This window comes from Pseudorasbora parva, chromosome 8 (assembly GCF_024679245.1).
Source record: "Pseudorasbora parva isolate DD20220531a chromosome 8, ASM2467924v1, whole genome shotgun sequence".
Lineage (NCBI taxonomy): Eukaryota > Metazoa > Chordata > Actinopteri > Cypriniformes > Gobionidae > Pseudorasbora > Pseudorasbora parva.
This window is the reverse complement of record NC_090179.1, coordinates 1,586,346-1,594,312: the sequence shown is the minus strand read 5'-3', so window position 1 is coordinate 1,594,312 and position 7,967 is coordinate 1,586,346.

Below are 7,967 nucleotides of genomic sequence, written 5' to 3'. Positions count from 1 at the left end.
TATGAGATGCTGTCCCGTTTCCTGGAGCACAATCCTGCTGTTGATCTCAAATTACAGCTTTGTCCCCGTTAGGATTGAATCACAGGACCGGATACCGGTCATTTTGCCAAGAGATCTCTTATTGATTATCTTTGTATGTCAGACATAGTAGAGACATTGAAAAGTGATTATTTCATGCTAGCTGTTTGTGTTTGTCCACTCCTCCGTTCCTCTACCCTTCTCCCTTCTCCATCCCTCCTCTGTCCCTCTTTCTCTTCATCGTTGTCGTCTTCTCCTTCGCTGTTGTTGTCTCGTTGTCTTCTGGGCAGTTCACTGAATTTGGATGTTATGTAGAGGAACTCACTAGGAAGAGATTTCCTCAGAAGGTAGAGAACATGCGTCATATGTTTAAAATAGAACGTATACTTCATGCTTACATGTGTTGCTCAATCCACTTTCCTTATAAAGAACAGTCACCGCTACATCACGAAACAAACACATCAGCAGAACTATAGCCCACTGTATGCCACTTGGTACATGTGTGCACATTCTTGATCAAATATGTCGTTATAGTCCGCGCCGCGCTCCACTTTATTCCTATGGGTGACGTCGAGCGACTTCAACGCTTCAGCACAGCATTCTGGGAAGGCAGCGCTGCATTTGAACCGATTTAAACGCAGAAATGACGGGAAGCTTCAAAGCTTCGCTTCAGTCGCGTCGCAAAAGTGGATCTCCTACGTTCACTGCTGTCACAGGACTTCACCAAATCATACCAAAGAAGTGTGTTTTTGACGGAGCGGTCCCAGTGATAAAGGTTCGGTCCTGCTTTGGAAGCAGCCGGTGAGTAAAACTGCTTCAAATGTCTGTGCTGTCGGCTATCGTCGCGTGAGTAAACATCAGTAAACGACACGATCGCGTGCTTCGTCATTCAAATGCGCTAACGGTTACTCCATTGCTGTTCTCTGTATAACGTTACACTAGTCTGACGTGCAAAACCGTTTTGCTTGCTACTGCTAAGGTTTAGTCGCATACAATAGTCCATAAACCGAATCATGTCCTCATAAACTGCGAGTAAACACACACAAATGTTGACAGGCCACTAAATACAGTCCATACCACAGAGACGGACGTCCTGCTGTTGCTGTTTCTCCTGTTCAGTTTATTTCAGCCTCCGAATGATTCTGGATCATATATCTATTAGCTGAGATCGATAGCGATGGGTTTCTCCACGCTTGAGGACGTCACCGCTTTGCGCTCGTCATTCTTTAGCTCCGCCCACACGATACGCCTCCAGGCGCTCGTTTTTTTCCGGAAAGACTCGGTACAGCCCATATTTCTTTTATAAATATAATAAAACTAAAGACTTTTCGGAGATATGAAGGATGCAATACTACTCTATAGGTACTCAAGATTGACATGAGATTGACTGAAACTGAGTGTTTCACCGCCCCTTTAAGAATTCAGAATAAGAAAAATGACCATTTGAGTTTGGGTCTATGACGTGACGCCCCCTTTTTCTGTACGGGGTAATTTTATAAATTTGCAGAAAAAACTAAAAAATACATAAAAATGTCTCATCTACTTGTTATACCTTCTTCACCTACTAAACCACTCTAACTTTAACTCTAACAAATTTTTAAGTTTTTCATAATTTTTTTGCTATGCGAAGTGCCAAAACATCATATGGGGCGACCGTCCAGCCTTGACTTTTGTTAGGACAACTGGTTTAAAAACAGTTTAAATCAACTTAAATATATCCCTTTTCCTAGTTGGCATAATTTCAAACATGTTTTACATCAATTGACAAAACTATAAAGCATTTGCACATATATTTCTATCATGATATACAAACGAATGTTGTCATCATCTAAAGCCCGCCCTGATGATCTCATTGGCAGAGCTGCCAACTTTTCAAAAAAACTTAGAGTGAGATTTAGTGGTGCCAACCAAAATGTTGCCGTACAAAGCAGAAATTGCAAAAATAAATTGCAAAAATAAATAATATTAATAATAGCGCTCTCTATATATGCATCAGCATTTGAATGGGGTACTATTGTTTGTTTGTTTTTTGCATCTATATGACGGTTTGTATATACATCCTATAGACACACACATTTTAAAGCACTAGAGACAGTGGCGTAACTTAGTAATGACGGGCCCAGTGAGGCCAGTGAGGGTATTACAAAAATGGTAACACTTTAGTTTAGCGTCCAATTCTATATTGCGATCTTGGCTGTTTATTGCTACTTATAAATCAAATATTAAGGCCTTATTCTGTATAGGACCTACATCCCTCAATCATAATAAAGGCACGGTTTTATAATCACTCAGATTCCAAATGTGAGTTAGTTAGGGGGGTTCGGGGGCATGCACCCCCGAGAAAATTTTGATTTCTATGATCTACATATGTGCATTTTAATATGTTCTGAAGACCAAAAAAAAATAGATAAAAATAGCTTAAAAACCATGTCAGGGACAATTTTCGTCAGTGAAGAAAGTAAATCTGGTTAACTGATATTTATGTTTTATGAATCATTTTTGCAGACACGTTAATTTATTGAAGGCTACTGGGAAAGGTAATTATGTTTATTAAATTAATTCACAATATGCACACATTCATTAGGCTACTAATCTTATGCCCAATACAGGCAGAAAAAAATACTGAGCTATTTAATTTAAGGCTACAAATGGAATTGATTTAGACCATTTTAGTTGGCCGCCCATGATTTAGACCAACTAAAATCAGTAGCTTAGTTTGGTAGTTATTTTTTCGTGCATCTCTCTCCAACACACACGCTCGTATTCTTGATCATACTTTGCTTTGGGGTTAAAAAAAACTGGCTAACTTCACAGCGTTATACGGTTAATGAACATCCCGACGCCGTTTAGATGAATCGCCTATATGTGAATATGTGCTGTGCAATTATTATTTAAAAAAAAAAAACAATAAAAAAACAACAAAAAATACGACATTTTAAAGAGAACGCGTCTGATCTGATCATATCAATATGGATACGTTTGCACCAGCTCTGCAATTTAGCACTCCAGACAAGTTACATTTATTACACTTTATAAAATATAGCATAGCCTATTGCTTTAAAGGCACACATATAATAACTATCTATAGGCCTAATTAAAACATGTATTCAAGAAATGTATTAAAAACGGACAGACTTAGCCTATCATTTCAGCTTAACTGGAAGGCCCCGGAAACAGGCAAGAGGTTTCGTTACGCTCGTCAATCGCGCCGGCGAGTTCTGATGTTTTTTTTCCCCTCACTAATCATGATAGCGGATATCATTTTTGGTCATACAGATAAATGTGAGACATAATTTATAATAAACTTACAATAACAACAAAACTTTGTGCTTTTGTAAAATAAAAACGGTGCACTTTCTGTCTGCGAGAGAATCTGGAACTCTGAATACTTATCACATGACATAAACATGAAACATACGTCTAAAGAAAGCTTGAAATTGCTACTTTTAAATCAAACAATTCACATTTTAGAGGGAAGTGTGAGTGGAGAGCACTGGCATACAATGGAATATCTAGCGCAGCATCACACCAGTCTGCTTCGCTCACATGCTCTGATGAAAAGGTGGTCAGTATCCTAAGCGTGGCGGTTGAGTGCGAATGCCGTGTGATTTTCCAATCTGAAACCAGTGCATTTCATTTGAAATGTGAGTGTCACAATATCATGTGGAGTCACTGTCGCCAGTACCCCGATGTGGGTAGGGTTGCACTGAAGTTACGCCCCCTGACTAGAGCATGATTTTCTCTAAATGGAACAAATTGATTATACATCATCAACCTACAGCATACTTTATACAGGGAAGAAAAGGGAAAAAATCTGTCTGTCCTGTCTGTTGTGCGGCTCTTTTTTTTGCTGTGGGTGATCTAAAAAAAATGTTTGTAGTAAAACTACTTTAAGTAGTTAAGTTGCATTCAAGCTACCCTTATGAAAAAGTAGCTACACTACTTTCAAAAAGTAGCTAGCTATATTGAAACTACTTTATTCTTCTTCTTTTTTTACAATGAGATTGTTACAAATAACTGAATAACTGTTAATGAAGAATGTTGTAATATTTGGGGTTCCAAGCAACATAATGCAATGTAATTATGATTTCACAGAGTATGCATGGGGTGAATTCGGGTTTATTGGAACACTTTTTCCCAGTCATTTCAATGGGAAATTCTGAAATATAGCCTATATCTCAAACTGGCTGTCAAAGTGCAAAATGGCTACAAATTTAACATCAGTGCAAGAACAAAATGTATGCAACTTAAATGAGATACTCAGGAGTCAGGATTAGGCTAAAGATGCTCAGGTTACTCACAACACATGCAGTGATGAAGCGCAAACAGAACCGCTCTGAGACTCCAGTCATGAGCTGCTCGCGTGCGCATTGCTTGACTAATTTATTTTCGTTACGAATTGTTTCGTTAAAAAAATGGACATTTAAGTCCACATGTCATGAAACCAAGAAACTCTGCTTCTAATCACAGGTCGAGAGCTGTCATTCCAACCAACTTTGTGATGCAGTTTGCAAACGTTTGTTGGAACAATGTTTCGGGAAACACCGACTCGTTTAACGTTAATGATGGAACTTGCGACCATAGTTAGCTAGAGCTAGAGACTAAAGAAGTTAGCTTCTCGTCAGAACTCAAAACGGAATGTAGCTTTTGGTCGCGCTACACTTATTTAGTTGCACATTTATCTTGAACCCCCTCACCGAAAGCATAACTAATCGATTACGAGTGGCTCATCAGGTAGATCTATAGATAAACTTATCTTTCAGGCATTTGACCGACAGGGTTGACACTTCAGCGTGAGAAATCAAGAGTGTGGCGTGTGAGCGTGTGAAACCATTCAAATGCGTGTGTCTCACGGCCAATGCGTGAGAGTTGGCAGCTCTGCTCATTGGTCAGTTTCTGTTGATCATCTGTCCGTCATCGTCTAAAGCCCGCCCTGATGATCTCATTGGTCAGTTTCTGTTGATCATCTGTCTGTCATCGGCTAAAGCCCGCCCTGATGATCTCATTGGTCAGTTTCTGTTGATCATCTGTCCGTCATCGGCTAAAGCCCGCCCTGATGATCTCATTGGTCAGTTTCTGTTGATCATCTGACCGTCATCGGCTAAAGCCCGCCCTGATGATCTCATTGGTCAGTTTCTGTTGATCATCTGTCCGTCATCGGCTAAAGCCCGCCCTGATGATCTCATTGGTCAGTTTCTGTTGATCATCTGTCCGTCATCGGCTAAAGCCCGCCCTGATGATCTCATTGGTCAGTTTCTGTTGATCATCTGTCCGTCATCGGCTAAAGCCCGTCCTGATGATCTCATTGGTCAGTTTCTGTTGATCATCTGTCCGTCATCGTCTAAAGCCCGCCCTGATGATCTCATTGGTCAGTTTCTGTTGATCATCTGTCTGTCATCGGCTAAAGCCCGCCCTGATGATCTCATTGGTCAGTTTCTGTTGATCATCTGTCCGTCATCGGCTAAAGCCCGCCCTGATGATCTCATTGGTCAGTTTCTGTTGATCATCTGTCCGTCATCGTCTAAAGCCCGCCCTGATGATCTCATTGGTCAGTTTCTGTTGATCATCTGTCCGTCATCGGCTAAAGCCCGCCCTGATGATCTCATTGGTCAGTTTCTGTTAATTATCTGTCTGTCATCGGCTAAAGCCCGCCCTGATGATTTCATTGGTCAGTTACTGTTGATCATCTGTCCGTCATCGGCTAAAGCCCGCCCTGATGATTTCATTGGTCAGTTTCTGTTGATCATCTGTCTGTCATCGGCTAAAGCCCGCCCTGATGATCTCATTGGTCAGTTTCTGTTGATCATCTGTCCGTCATCGGCTAAAGCCCGCCCTGATGATCTCATTGGTCAGTTTCTGTTGATCATCTGTCCGTCATCGGCTAAAGCCCGCCCTGATGATCTCATTGGTCAGTTTCTGTTAATTATCTGTCCATCATCGTCTAAAGCCCGCCCTGATGATTTTATTGGTCAGTTTCTGTTGATCATCTGTCCATCATCGGCTAAAGCCTGCCCTGATGATCTCATTGGTCAGTTACTGTTGATCATCTGTCCGTCATCGGCTAAAGCCCGCCCTGATGATCTCATTGGTCAGTTTCTGTTGACCATCTGTCCGTCATCGGCTAAAGCCCGCCCTGATGATCTCATTGGTCAGTTTCTGTTGACCATCTGACCGTCATCGTCTAAAGCCCGCCCTGATGATCTCATTGGTCAGTTTCTGTTGACCATCTGACCGTCATCGGCTAAAGCCCGCCCTGATGATCTCATTGGTCAGTTTCTGTTGACCATCTGACCGTCATCGGCTAAAGCCCGCCCTGATGATCTCATTGGTCAGTTTCTGTTGACCATCTGACCGTCATCGTCTAAAGCCCGCCCTGATGATCTCATTGGTCAGTTTCTGTTGACCATCTGACTGTCATCGGCTAAAGCCCGCCCTGATGATCTCATTGGTCAGTTACTGTTGATCATCTGTCCGTCATCGGCTAAAGCCCGCCCTGATGATCTCATTGGTCAGTTACTGTTGATCATCTGTCCGTCATCGGCTAAAGCCCGCCCTGATGATCTCATTGGTCAGTTTCTGTTGATCATCTGTCCGTCATCGGCTAAAGCCCGCCCTGATGATCTCATTGGTCAGTTTCTGTTGACCATCTGTCTGTCATCGGCTAAAGCCCACCCTGATGATCTCATTGGTCAGTTTCTGTTGATTATCTGTCCATCATCGTCTAATCTCATTGGTCAGTTTCTGTTGATCGTCTGTCCATCATCGGCTAAAGCCCGCCCTGATGATCTCATTGGTCAGTTTCTGTTGACCATCTGTCTGTCATCGGCTAAAGCCCGCCCTGATGATTTTATTGGTCAGTTTCTGTTGATCATCTGTCCGTCATCGGCTAAAGCCCGCCCTGATGATCTCATTGGTCAGTTTCTGTTGACCATCTGACCGTCATCGGCTAAAGCCCGCCCTGATGATCTCATTGGTCAGTTTCTGTTGACCATCTGTCTGTCATCGGCTAAAGCCCGCCCTGATGATCTCATTGGTCAGTTTCTGTTGACCATCTGTCTGTCTGTCATCGGCTAAAGCCCGCCCTGATGATCTCATTGGTCAGTTTCTGTTGACCATCTGTCTGACCGTCATCGGCTAAAGCCCGCCCTGATGATCTCATTGGTCCGTTTCTGTTGACCATCTGTCTGTCATCGGCTAAAGCCCGCCCTGATGATCTCATTGGTCAGTTTCTGTTGATCATCTGTCTGTCATCGGCTAAAGCCCGCCCTGATGATTTTATTGGTCAGTTTCTGTTGATCATCTCTCCGTCATCGGCTAAAGCCCGCCCTGATGATCTCATTGGTCAGTTTCTGTTGACCATCTGACCGTCATCGGCTAAAGCCCGCCCTGATGATCTCATTGGTCATTTTCTGTTGATCATCTGTCCGTCATCGGCTAAAGCCCGCCCTGATGATCTCATTGGTCAGTTTCTGTTGACCATCTGACCGTCATCGGCTAAAGCCCGCCCTGATGATCTCATTGGTCAGTTTCTGTTGATCATCTGTCTGTCATCGGCTAAAGCCCGCCCTGATGATCTCATTGGTCAGTTTCTGTTGATCATCTGTCTGTCATCGGCTAAAGCCCGCCCTGATGATCTCATTGGTCAGTTTCTGTTGATCATCTGTCCGTCATCGGCTAAAGCCCGCCCTGATGATCTCATTGGTCAGTTTCTGTTGATCATCTGTCCGTCATCGGCTAAAGCCCGCCCTGATGATCTCATTGGTCAGTTTCTGTTGATCATCTGTCTGTCATCGGCTAAAGCCTGCCCTGATGATTTCATTGGTCAGTTTCTGTTGATCATCTGTCCGTCATCGGCTAAAGCCCGCCCTGATGATTTCATTGGTCAGTTTCTGTTGATCATCTGTCCGTCATCGGCTAAAGCCTGCCCTGATGATCTCATTGGTCAGTTT